At 43.2% G+C, this 14,392-nt stretch overlaps 1 long non-coding RNA gene across 1 annotated transcript; it reads left to right on the forward strand.

Annotated features, from left to right (window-relative positions):
- Nucleotides 1-6,002: 6,002 nt before the first annotated feature.
- On the forward strand, nt 6,003-13,764 carry LOC125940321 (uncharacterized). Its single transcript, XR_007463531.1, has 3 exons — nt 6,003-6,193; nt 10,594-10,812; nt 13,094-13,764. It is a non-coding gene; the product is annotated as an uncharacterized LOC125940321 (long non-coding RNA).
- The last annotated feature ends 628 nt before the right edge of the window (nt 13,765-14,392 follow it).

Below are 14,392 nucleotides of genomic sequence, written 5' to 3' on the forward strand. Positions count from 1 at the left end.
TTGCTCTAAAACAGTCATACAGAACGAATTTTGTATGGAAAACACTGTCAGACCAAAAGGTTTCTTTTTTCTGAGGTTTATTGAAATGACGTCCAAATTTAGAACTCCAATCTCGCAAGGAGCATAAAAGGCCCCATCGTTAACCATTGGGTTTTCTCAAGTCAGGAAGGGGTGATTCGCCCCTTTTTTTTTGGGGGGGGGGGTGCGCTGAATACAAATAATAGAAATACCAATCATTCTACAATAGAGCAAGAATACATACTTGTACCTACTAGGAGCTTCAGTGGGCTGCATGACCTCCCGATATTCGCATATGCGGCCAAGTGGGATAAACTCGTCCCCTTGTTATTGCAGCTGTTTTACCCAGGGATCCGATACTCTGAAAGACTGAACATATCATGAGGTCAGCACAAGTGGTTTGGCAAGCTCAAGTAAAATGTCTAGATTTGCGCACGCATGAGTAATGCCCGAACCCATCCCGCGTATGATATCTATTGGTCCTCTAAATGAGACTTCTTCCGCTAGTTCGGTTACAGAGGCTGAGTATATGCAGCCTGAATTGCAAAACAAATATTCTATCAGCCACAGCTTGGGAGTACTTAAAAAGGAACACAAATGCGAGACTACTGGATTTTTCCTTTCGCGTAATTTAGCGAAGAGTACCTTTCCGTACGACTATGAGTAGGGGCTGCCAATACCGCAGGAATCACAGAACAAAATATCTGACAACATTTTAAGAGATGCCTTATCACGACCTGCAAAAAAGTTTCATTGCTGTATATTTGTCATACGCTGTTGAAATTCACAGTACGTCTCAACTACTACCTAAACACCAGTGCAAATTTCCCTATACCGTTTTATGTGCAAGAATTTTGATGACTTCGAGTTTTACAACTCCACATTTTTGAAGGATGGATGCTTCCATATGATTTAAAAGCTTGTTTTTATACTTTGCACGTGTGGCGCCACGCAGTCATGCAACTGATGGAACAGTAGACAGTAAGAAACTGTCTTCAGACGCCGGCACTAAACGCCTGTCCATTTGAATCCCCTAACTTTCCAGAGAAATGGGTAAAGGCAAGTGGTCTCCAACGTGAACAAGTACATGGCTTCATGACGCCTTCCTTAGCGTTGCGTCATGTGACGGTGAGCGCACCTGCCCCTTATTCTTGGCATTTATTTTTCTGATTGTGTCATGGAAAGTACTGAAAAATGTTTTTGGAGAAACAGCCGACGGTCATTGCCAATGTAAGCGAAAAGCTAATGCGGAATGCAGAAATAAGTAAACACCCGAGCCATACATCCTCAGCCCACTGCTGACGTCGGCAACGGTGTTTGATGAAGGAATGACGGCGATGGAGATACCTCGCTGACGACGGCAGCACGGCCGAGAAGTCATGACAACAAAGGAGTCAGAGCAGCGTGACGATGACGTTGCAACGGCGCCGGCATGATGGCGGTGGCGTGGCCTCAAGGCATGACAACGGCTGCGCACCTGAGCTTTATGCTCTCCTCGTTTGCTTCACTGAGGCCCATACACTGTAAAATAATTTACACCCCTAAAAATGAAAAAGGGTGTAAATGTGTCTATAACTCACACCCTTAGGGTGTGATTTATATAAGCAATACCCTAAGGGTGTGAGTTATATGGCGAATTCCATTGGGAGAAGAGGAGCAGGGCGCCGCGCAGTGCGGAGTCGGGTGACAGCGCAGTGAGAGCAGGCACACTCGACCCGCCACTGGAATACGGCGTGCATTCGGAGAGCAGTTGGGAGGGGGACTTGTGAGGAGAAATGTACCATGTGACTAAAGCAATCGACGTCCCACCATTCTCTGCAGGAGAGCGGCAGAACACGCCTGATCGTCTTGTAATCTGTCGGGCTTAACGCTGTCACCGTTTGCGGCCACGTACTACATACTTTTGTGCAGCGCCGACGCATCCCACAACGTTTCCGCCTGCGAAGATCATCTCAAGTTGAGCTCTAGCAGCTTTCGCTGCTGTCACCGTCGAGCGTCTCAAGCACTTCAGCAAGGCGAAGACGCTTTGCTGCCGCTGTCCCCCGCGCATCCGACGAGAAGCAAGGCGGACTAGAAATGCCAGGATCTGTCGCTAAATCGCTGCGAATCTCGCTCGTATCACCGACGTTCAAAATCAGCGGTGTCAAAACACAAACCACGCTAGGCTGCCGCCATTGCCGCCGCGCGCGCTGGCTGAAGCAAAATAAAAAGAAATGAGGAGGATATGACGGTTTAAGCCACGTGACTTCCTCCGTACTCCGCTTTTCAAGCGAGAGCAGTCCGGACTGCTCCTAGCTGCTCTCGGCGCAGCGAAACTGCTCTTGTTCTACCACTGGATGACGGCGCTCCCACTCCTGTTCGACCACTGAAACACGTCGCCTGTGGAACGAGCACTTTCAGCGTGCTTTTGAGTGCTCCTGTTCTCCCAATGGAATTCGCCAATAGACACATTTACACCCTTTTTTTTTAGGGGTGTAAATTATTTTACAGTGTATACTCCTCCGGCCTCTCGCTTTAAAATCAAGCAAATAACACGTACTCTGGAAGTCGGTCTAAGCGAAGCTGGGCTGAGCTTGCAGAGGGAAACGGCACATCTTGACAAGAGATGCGCCGCAGACTTCGGCGACGAACACACCCAGCGACCGTCAGCCTGGCCGAGGTGATGATGATTAAATGGCATCCTCTTTGAAACCGGGCGGTTACAAACAGTCACGTAGCCTGCTTGATCCACTCGGGAATGCCATACATGTTTTTATCTAGTATTTTTGTGTACATCTTGTTATTATTTTTTTCAAATCTACCTTGTACCACTACCTATGACTCTAAGAGATCGAATCAGGTGGTATCAATCTCTTCCCTGCCTTTTTTCCACCAATAATCTAAACGTCTATTGCTTATCTCGACTGCTGACTGGTTAATGCTTCTGTTAGCGCTTCTGGAAGGTGTACGTTACCTGCGGTTCTCCCTGGGTGAATCGCTTCGCATTCCATTAGGGTGTGTTGAGTGGTCTTCGGATCTTTACTGCAGCATACACATGCCTCATCTAGTTCCGAATATTTGCTCTCGTATGTATTGGTCCTCAAGCAACCGGCTCGAGCCTCAAATAGCAAAGCACTGCCCTATGTGTTATCACACAGATTTTCGCTTGTAATTTCTTTGAGAAGCGCTTTGAGAAGTGCCACCACCGACTACAGTATTTACACCTTCAGACGCTGCAAAGCGCCCCCGCAGCAGTACGAGCGTGTTTAGGAACTATAGTCGGGTACAACTTTAGAAGACAGGAGCCCAAGTAACACAGAACGTAGCGTAAACGTTGCCTGATTGTAACAAATGTCAGGCAACGTTAAACAGCCAACCTCAACGTTGAATGTACGTTGCCAGCTGTACGTTCAAGTGATGTCATAAATAAATGTCACAGCAACGTCCTGACACCCACGTTGTGTCAACGTTGCGTGTAAACATCAATTTAACGTGTAAATGGTATCAATGTAGGAACGTTACAAAACAGCACGTTCCAAGAACGTTGCCGGATGTCACCAATATTGACATTAATGTGATGCCAGGCTGCTGTAGCATTTCGCATGTATACGTTCATGCAACTATAAGATATTGTAATTTTCAACTGAACATTCATCTTTATCATACAGTGAGGTATGGAGATGTATAGTGGTTATGCAGTAATTAATATCTTCTAAGGAACACCATGTTAAATTATGTTTATTATGCTTTCCACAGATAAGATCTGCTACAAATTATATCAAATGGCAGAAGCATTCACATGGAAAAAATGCTAATTGTTGCAACGGTTCACCTATAGTAGACAAAGTTACGCATAAAAGTATTCCCTTCTTCCACACCAAATGCACAAGACTTTGTGACTGCTTGCACGCCACATGCCCCTAAAAGTGGTAACATTAAGCAAGGGCCATCATGAATAGGCACAAGCCCCATGATACGAGCTGCATAAAAATGACGAACACATGCACACTGCACAGTGGATACACACAGATCATATCTACTTGTCCATATAAAAAACAGTGCATTTTTTTCAGTTCAAGTATAGTTTACATCATAGAAACGGCACTAGAGCAAAGGACTATAAGCCACCAATAGGGCTGCAAACACACCGTACACCCGCGCACATTTGTTTCACACACCACACAGGACACATGCACGCAGCAGACATGTTTTTTTAGGAGGAATCTTCGGGAGCCGCACGATAAACAAAGAAGGTACGGACGACAGGAGTAAAACCCGCGCACATTCAACACACCGACACGAAAGGAAATGCGGACGATACAGGTGTAACCTGCGCCACACGAGCTATCAACCCTCGTGGATTTGATCCTTTCCACCTGAAACAGTTACAACGCACACGAAAACATCGAACACTGCACATCTGTACCTCCGATATCGTGTCAACAATTCCTGAGGCAACAATTCATGTTCACGACATCAGAAAGTTATCTAAAACTAAGTGACGGCGTAGGAGAAGTAGGCAGCATCGCTAAACGTCATGGATTGGCTTCGAGACAGCTTCGAGACAGCCCAAACCGTTCAAATCAGGCCACAGCGACGGCTTGATAAGGATAACCAAAGCTGATCTCGAAGGCCATGCTTATGCTGGCTGCAGATGGCGGAAGCAATTCAAAGGTAAAATGCGTTTTAGAATTTCTTTCTACGCCAAACTATAGTGTAAAATATAGATTGTTCTACAGTTATTTTGTCTCGCAACATCTATACGTAGTTGTGTGTAGCCCGGCACAAAATTTTAGTATGCGAGTGTACTGGTTAATATTTTTGTCATCACAGAGGCCACAACATTCTCACAAGTATGCAGGTGGCGCTATTGTTTTTCCTCCGTGTTCTGTAATGGCGGTCGTATGTGCGGGGTGCTACGAGCGTCGCGTTTGCTTGATCGTGTGTTTTTGTGTTTGCTGTTATGAAGTAGGTCGCAGTTAGCGTGCACAGAAGTGCCTGAAGATACCTTGTGTCACGCTGCAAACTCGCCGTATGCGTGGCGCGCCAGGCAAATGTGGCCCAACGATTTTATGCCGTGGAGTGCGGTTTCTTTGTTCTCGTTCTGGAAAGTTGGGTGGACGTCGCAAAGAATGTGTGTTAGCGCGCCTCAGCTCGTCCACTACGCAGCGGCATGTATGCGGGGAGTAACATCGTCGACGCAGCACCGGCAACTTGGAGAGTGCTTCGCGGTCGCGTCGTACCATTCAAAAGGTAAGTAATCGTGCTGGCTAACTACGCGCGTGTTGTGTGAGCTTCTCGTGTGTGCATAGCGTGCGCGAGCGTATGAAATAGAAGTCCCGCGACAACAGTGATACCTGTGCTGATGCTTGCTGAACGCTGGTTGTCAGCGCTTAGTTACGCAAGTTTATTGCTTCGATGCGAAATTGAAAATCTTGATAAACGTTTTCTTCCGATGAGAAATATAACGTTCGAAAATAATCGTGTTCATCATGTGCGTGCGGCGCGTGAGCTCCCGCTTTTCTCCTGAAGTTGCATAATGACTCATTTGCCTCTTTACCGATTCTTATTGCAGTGACGTTTCCTTGCTTACATGGCAAGGAAACTTGTTTCATATCTACTTGTCCAAGGAAACTTGTTTCCTTGCCATGTTTTCTTGCCTCAACGTTGTAAATAATATCTGCTTACGAAGTTTTCGGTTTACGGCAGCTTTAGAGAAAAAAAATTTAAGCAATCACAGCTTGCTATTAGTCCAACTTACTTTTTAAGACAAGATGTTTGACATACCTTATACGTAACTAAACATGACAGGGGAAAGTTAAACTGAGTCATGAAAAAAAAATGAATTGTTTTGTAAACAAACATTTCTTTGCTATGTGCTGCTGCCTGTCAATAATTTTACTGTGATCAAAGGGTCCCCATTATCAAGACATTCATCAGTGACTTCTGCTTTGTGCTCTGTTGCCACCCTGCAATAATGCAAACATTATTTTTGTGACTATATTTAGATGCTCCATGCATGTCTAGACAATTTGACAGCTTTATAAAGCTGTGTGCCACTGCTATAAGTTAACACAGAACTTATTTTATAGTGGCGAGGCTGTGACCCATAACAGTGCCTACATAACGGAGGAGCCACCAGACCCCTTGGCTATGCCTGCCGTAGTGCAACGTATAATCTGGATGGTCGGGTCAGGTATGTATGTAGTGTACGTGTTCCAAAAAGTAGCATCTTGGTATCATTTGTGGATAAGTTAATCGACATTAGTCAACACAGCTTACTAAATAGGCCAAATATTTATGCAACTTGCTGTTTATTTGTGTTCATAGCTGTTATGCACACCTTATTGTGTTCTATATAAAAGTAGACCTAACATGTCCTGATGTTAAGTATTTTTTCTTGGATCAATCGCTTGGCTGCAAGTTACATTTTAATTTTGCTTAGTACACACTATTTATTACTTTTCATTTTGGTTTTCTTGTTTTGAAACTGTTTCCTATGCTGTAGGATTTTATTTCCGAATTTTTAGTGTTTACACTACACTCTTGTGCAGCTTCTGCGCATATAAGAATTCAAAGTGTAATGGGCCAGATATGTCATAGGTGTAAGCACACAGTGTGCTTACCATTGTTTAACATTCATATTCACGATTATTTCTGTCTTGTTCCAAGAATAACTGCCACTGGAAAATACACATTTGATGAGCTCAAACTTCTTGAAATGATACATTAAGGCCAGTATTCATTGTGCTGCAGTTACTACAGTTCTGAAGTGTTTTCTAGTAAGCCTGCTTTTTTCTCTCCCATTTTATAATATTCTTGGCAAGCTATCCCTATTCATGCAAGTAGGCATTGTAGGAGTTGCGAGTCTATGTCCAGTTACATTATTTTTCTCTTTTTTTCAAGTCAATACAGCATAGAACACATAGCTAACTGGTAGGTAGTTCATTGTATTGATGCTCTACTATTAAAAAAGCACACTATTTCGCACATGTCTGCTTGCTCTTGCCATGTTTGCTGGTTATTGCAATGTTGCTCGTCAAATGAATTTGATTTCAACTACACCATACAGAACAGTCTTATTCGCTTTAGTGTAATTTTAATAGTGACAATCAACCAACAAGCCCTAATTCTACAGCTGTCAAGAAGTATTTCTAATACTTTGGGGTCCCTTTCCATATTTTCTGTTTCATCCTGTGTATTTGGTCAGCACAGTGGGCATTGGGTCTATTCATTCTGCTTGGCGCTGCTCAGGTCAGAATATGTTCAACCTGCAAGTCCAAATTATAATATGTGTACGACTTCATTTACTGGCTGGATGAATTGAAAAAGCATTATATCTGATTCTAAGAGTATTTTTGTCAAAAATACCAGTGTCTAGAATAAGCATCATATGCACTGCAACTCTTATAGTTTTAAGTTAGGTAGGCAAATATCTATAGGTAAGTATACTTGTGCATATACTTTCTACATATTGGCTAGTGTTTTAGCTACACGAAACGGTCTATGTTGTCACTACTCTCAAGTCAAATTTATGGTTGATGCGCCACTTGTTTTTGTTGTGCACTTACACTTCTGTGGTGTCATAAGCACTGTAGATGCCTGACAGCTGAAGTATTGCAGCAGTAGACAGTTTTAGTTTAGCGTACGCTATGTCATTGCGTACGATATAAAATAGTGGGTCATCACTGCGCATGTGCAGAACGCTATCCGACCTCTAGCGTATGCATGCTATTTCTCAGATTTAGCATTACCGTCTGTGCGTGGTTTGCGTAGTTTACGCTAAACATGGCGGTGGTCCCCGCTGCCCACTTCGAATTGAATTTGGCGTGGCTTTTGCAGAATTCGCTTCGTTCGTAGAAAATGACTGTGTAAGCAACTTTCGCTTACCGTCAGGCCGCTTTGACAACAGTGTAATATGGTTAACCTTGTGGAGTTTTCGAGATCGCTTCTCATTTCGAACGACACGAAGCCTAACGAGGGAATGATGATTGATGATGATGATGATGATTTATTGGCATCCCCTTTGAAACGGGGCGGCGACAAATAGTCACCTAGCCTGCTTGATTTAATCAGGTATACTATACATGTTCTTTATCTTGCATTTTTGTATACCTATCATTATTTTTCTTTTTCAAAAATTTACCTTGTACCGCTGCCTATGATTTCAAGGGATCAGGTCGCATCCATCTTTTCCCTACTTTTTTTCCACCAGTACTCTAATCGTCTTACCCGCCGGGGTAGCTCAGTCAGCTAAGGCGTTGCGCTGCTGAGCTCGAGATCGCGGGATCGAATCCCGGCCGCGGCGGCCGCATTTCGATGGAGGCGAAATGCAAAAACGCCCGTGTGCTTGCGTTGTAGTGCACGTTAAAGAACCCCAGGTGGTCGAAATTATTCCGGAGCCCTCCACTACGGCGTGCCTCATAATCAGAACTGGTTTTGGCACGTAAAACCCCAGAAAGAAGAAGAAGAAGTACTCTAATCGTCTCTTGCTGATCTCTACGGCTGATCTGTTTGTTTCCTTCCACTTTAAACCCAAGCGCTTCTGGGAGTTGCACATTACCTACGGTTCTCGCTGGGTGGATCCCGTCGCATTCCGACATATATCAGCGGAAACTGATATATTCTGGAAACTGATATTTTCTGTCGGAAACCGACATATATCAGCGCCACCTGTCAGTGAAGTCGAGAGATAGGTGCGACGATGGCATATGGCCTCTGAGATCGGAAGATCTCGCAGGCCAACTAAAAATAATAAATGTGTGCTGTTTAGCGTACGCTGTGCTATAGCGTATAGGCGTACGCTATTAGTTGCATATGCTATACTAAAACTGTCTAGTGTTGAAGCTAACTGGCACTTACTATTGCTACAGTATGCCAACAGATACCTATCACCGTATTTGTGCATTTTCTAAGAACCAGCCGTGTTTGCTAGGTGAAATTTGTAGTGTATGTATGAGTTTGCCGGTCAGTTCATGTAACTTTTCAGGATAGAATTTACATGGGGAGGAAAAGGGTACCATACAACATGACTGCTGCTAACTGACCATTATTTTGATGGAAGGATTAAAAATAGCAACACTGGATGTGTGCTTATGTTGTGCACAATTTCGTTCAGAGGGAAGGCGTAAGTTGTAATATAAAGGCATAAAATCACAATAAATGATATTTGTGTAAAAAGGAAAGTAAATATGGGCGCAGACTAACTTCAATCACTTGTCATCTAGAAAGGACGCCTTTTATTTCATGAATTGATCATGGGGTCTGGCTTGCATGTCTTGTTTATGTGGTATGCCTCACTGATCTCTCGTGTCAATTTTTCACCGTAGGTGAAAACAGATCATCTTAATTCAGCCTGAAGTCCTATCGCGGCAATGCACGGCCAAACTGGATGAGCAAGCTGGTCTCTTGAGTTAAATATGGGAACTTATTTGGCACATTTAGTTACCGGCCAGTCTGCTCTGTGTACATTTGACCAGTTGTGAAAAAAATACAGTGAGCTGCCTCTCATACACACTAGACAAATTTGGTGGTATCTTTAACCAAGCAAACCTCCCTTGCCTGCTCGCCTTTCTGAATTCACTTGTGAACTGTCGTGCATATCCTGCCTACTTTATTTTTCGCTGGAAATGTGCGTGCATAGCAGTCCACATGAGAATTGAGGCTTGCTGAGGTAAAGATGCAACCCAATTTGTCTTGTGTTCGTCAATTTGTCTTGTGTTCGTCATAGTCTGTTCCTTTGATCATGTATATATTCAGTCAAATGTACATGGGGCAGACTGGCTGGTGCCTCAACATGTACCCAGGAGAGCACCATAATTCACTCAAGGGAGAAATATGTTCGTGCCACTTGACAATGCACTGACACGACTGGTGCTGCGCGCCAAATTTCGATTGTTCCTCTATGGCAACCAATTGACCATCAAAATCAGTGACGAATACCACATTAAGGAAATGAGACATGTGTCAGTTGTAGAGATACAAGCTATACTTTGGCTACCACTAATTGCTGAGAGGGCAATTAGAGACAGTTACTAGGAGAGCTCTTCATCTGGTTGGCTGGCACAAACTGTACCTGTTTCTGCACTGCAAAAAGCTGAAAGACTCTACTTGGGCTCACTGAAACTGCTCTTTAAAATAAATTTGAAACAGGGTAAGCTATATAATTTTGTGTGCAGCCCCCACACTAATGCCACTGGACGTACCTGCCATTTCCGGTTACATTTATCGCACGGTTAGACATATTTCTTTTTGCTACCAGCACTTATTGACATAAAACCGATGGCCTATTGCACAAGCAATAAAAGCACATCAAAATGCTTGGAGTAATGTGAAATTTAGGTAGGTTCATGTAAACAAAGCAAATTAATTGCTTTAATAAGAAAGTTGTGCAGACTGGGTAGGAATAGAACCTGGAGTGTGAAAGGAGCACGCTTCCCTTACGCCACGGCAGCTCTTTGGTTCTGGCTGACTTAAGGTGTGCCTAGTGCGTGTCACACTGTGCACGTCACATTGCAGCCATTTGGTTGACTAAAGGTGCTTTCACGTTCCCACACGCAAGCTGTCTTAATGTGTCTCTGCCATCTTTTATTGCAGGTACACCTAGGAAATGTTGTATACATTGGCAACGATAACTGGGGCCTGCTCCAGTGCCATCGCCGGGATTCCCTGTTCTGCAAAAAACTGACATAACTGATGTGGGGAGCCCTGGCGCTTGGTGTAGGAGTATCACAGGGGCTCCTTGTCGGTGCTTGAAGGACGGCAATGCTGTTGAGAAGCCGACATTGAGCCCCGATAAATTGGAAGCTGTGGGTAGTAAGTATCATTCACATTTTTTCAAGTTTTTGTAATGTTTGTAACAATGCATGTATTGCACCGAAATGATTAACTTTTCAGATGCATTTGATGCATATCTTTCGAAATGTGGTACCCCTGAGGAGAAAAAAATCATCTTCTCATGCTTGGTTTTGGCCGAGCGGTTGAATCGAGTGACAAAGTTTTTCGCGTTTAGGTAGCCTAAGAAGAAACAAAAGCAGAATTAACAAACCAGCTTATTTGTGGCTACTCATGAGTTGCATTTCTTTGTTTAAAAGTGCCTGTGAAGTGGCGCTAACCTACTTATCAGGTCCAGAATTTTCGATTAACACCGCTTCCAAAAGCTCGCGTTCTAATTTGGTTTTTTCAAGGCCAGAACTTCCGTATTCGTCATCCGCGGATAGCAACGGCAACTTTTGCAGTGTAGAGCAATATTCAACCCTTCTCCCGATATGTAACACCTGTAGCGTAGTTGTAGCTGGTCGTTCAGGCACTGAATTGCTGTGCAGATGTAGGCAACAACACAAGAGTTAAGACGACAGACATGCGGCAACTCTTTAACAAAAAGCTTTATTTTTGCTAGCCCATGTTTATAGCTGTCAGTCACTGCATTGCACATGCGCAATTCGCACCCTTAGGAAGAAAGTAAACTGTCTGACAAGTGTACAGAAGGTGTGCTGATACACACAGAGCCAAGTCGCGAAATCTTTTCAGCCTCAATTATTTTACGTGTTAGTTGATCACCGCTTCTGCTGGAAACGGTACACTGAGCAAACGACGGTTCACAGTCACGCGAACTGCAATGACATTCATGCCTACTGTCACGCACATTTTTCTTGACATTGTATGAGTATTCTCTCAGCCGGTGATTGATGCACTGTCCCATTTGACCTATATACTGTTTACCACAAGGGGGATACAATAAACCACATTGCTAACACAGGTGACAAACGGAATTTGGTGTTTTGTTGCATATGTGTGGCGTGCTGTGACATTGCCTTTGATTACACAACTTTAGAATGATATGCAATTTTCTTGATATTGTGAGAGCTTATGAATGTAGGGTATGACGGCCAGTTTTATGTCTGTCAGATGCAGTGACCACATGACCTCTACTCTGAAAAGCGCATGCACCGAGTGGTTGCCATGTGATCACTCCAGTATCTGACCGACTTAAAGTGGCTGTCATACCATACATTCATAAGCTGTCTCACAATATCGTGAAAACTGCAGATCGTTCCAAAGTTAAAGTTGTCTTCTTTGCACCTCAGAAGCTTATAAAGTTGTGTAATCAAAGGAAATGTTTCAGGGCAGCACACAAGTGTAACAAAAAGCACAAAAATCCGTTCGTCACCTATGTTAGCAACATGAATTACTGTACCCCTCTTTCTTGTGGTAAACAGTACATAGGCCAAACAGGACGCTGTATCAATGACCAGCTGAGAGAACACTCTATAATGTCAAGAAAAACGTGCATGACAGTTGGCTTGCATGTTGTTGCAGTTCATGTGCCAGTGAACCATTGTTTGCTCGGTGTACTGTTGTCAGCAGTAACGGTGATCAACTAACACGTGAAATTATTGAAGCTGAAAAGATTGCGCGACTTGGCTCTATGTGTGTCAGCATCTGTACACTTATCAGACAGAGTTGACCTACCTAAGGGTGTGAATTGCGCGTGTGCAATGTGATGAGTGACGGCTATAAACATGGGTCGCTGAAAATAAAGCTTTTTGTTGGAAGTCAGCACACGTCTATTGTCTCGTCTTTTCTGTCGTCAATATCTGTGCTGCAATTCACCAATATGTTGTACCAACAAGTCAAATTTATCACTCACTCATTGGAACTTTCTTTCATCACGAATGAAATGTGGTTTTGGTACCGTGGTAGAGCATTCACATCATTTGTTAATTTTTGTTTTCTTCAAAGACTGAACTGGATGTAACAAGCAGCCGTGGCATTGCAAGGAAGCTTTATGTTAAAGGAATATATTGATACTAACGTCTGAACTGCTTAGCGCAATAAAGGAAGTTGTGGGTATTGTTTATTGTGCTTTCCTTGCTCTTGTGTCCAAACTTATAGCTATAATGGTTAGGTTTTACTGAAATTTGCTTTTTGATGTTTTGCATTATTCTCCTGTGTAAAGTCACTATTGTTTGTTTCACAGTTATGCGAAGCTTAAGTTGTTTGTAAGCATTTTTATAGCCTGTTTTCACAGTAAACATGGCTTACTTCAGTGTTTCAGATGGCGCTTTATAGTTTGATGTAATTGATGTCTCTGCAGGTTACCGCATTATTGACTTGGAAACCAGTGAGGTCTGGATGCAAGTGAAGCTACCGAGGGAGGCATGTGTGCATCACTTGTGCTGCTGGCCATCCTCTGCAAAAGTGATGGCTGGCAGTCAGTGCTTGGATGACTTTCTGTTACTCTACGCCTTGGGCTGTGTTGACTACTTCACACTTGCTGCCATGTCTGCAAGCTTAGGCAAAAAGACCGGCTGGATGCTTGGCAGGAGATAGTATCCAACCGCAGTGTTACTGTGTTGTGTTGTACATTACAAAGTGATGGAGGACAGTATTTGTGCTGTTATTAAGAAGTATAAATTGTGTTCTGCCATTGAAATAAGGGAACTCGACACAAAGCAAAAGATTTCGAAGTCTGACCTACATGGGAAAGCAAAATATATTGTGTTGTAGTTGTAGCTGTTAGTAGAGTCTTAATATGCGGTAGAAGACCTTGATGTTTAATAGAAAATATATTTAAGTGTGTTATCAGTGTGTTATCAGTGTTTAAGTTACTGTTATGTGTCATTTGTTTGCCAAGATGATGTAAGCAGACAGTAAATAAATGCATGGTTTGAGATTATAACCAGGTTTGTCTATGGCATTCACTATTATTTAAGGTGGACCAATGCATATTCATGGGTGCATATTCAACCACCACATTCCTCCTGCACAAACAATTCCTACATACTAGCGTTTGGTCTTAGCAGCTGATGTTGGCTGTTATACAATTTCTTGAAAGCACATGCAGCTACCGACACATGATTTTTAGAGCAGTAAGTCGGAAGCAAAGACTGATTTTTTTCTGTGGTCTAAGCTTAAATGATATGTTTAGGAAATGAACATTTGTGGAATATATTTACTTTCCTGCTGCGAGAACCTTTATACGAGAACCTCTGCACATTGGACGTGCATGCTGCTTCTCGCTGTTATTGCCAAAATGAAAAATTGTTCTTATGAACCACTTCGCAGCTTTGCATTGTGCACTTTTACTTGCAGTTAGCATTTATATGCTGTGCTATGGACAACAGCAAGACAAGTCAAGCAAACCACCATGTGAAACACTTTAAAGATTCTGGCTTAGGGCGCGTTGGTACTATATATAGTGCAAGACAGATGAGCTGCCCGTACAGCAGCGCTGTCAGCATTACACGGCTGACAGCACCGCAAACCCTTAAATTTATATTTGTTTGACAGATAATGCATTCTAGTAGTTTTCATGTCGTATATGCATGAAAATGTAAACAAGAACTGGTGAAAACAGCATTATTTTACGTGTATAGTGTACCTTACCACAAGG

Source organism: Dermacentor silvarum, chromosome 9 (genome assembly GCF_013339745.2).
Source record: "Dermacentor silvarum isolate Dsil-2018 chromosome 9, BIME_Dsil_1.4, whole genome shotgun sequence".
Lineage (NCBI taxonomy): Eukaryota > Metazoa > Arthropoda > Arachnida > Ixodida > Ixodidae > Dermacentor > Dermacentor silvarum.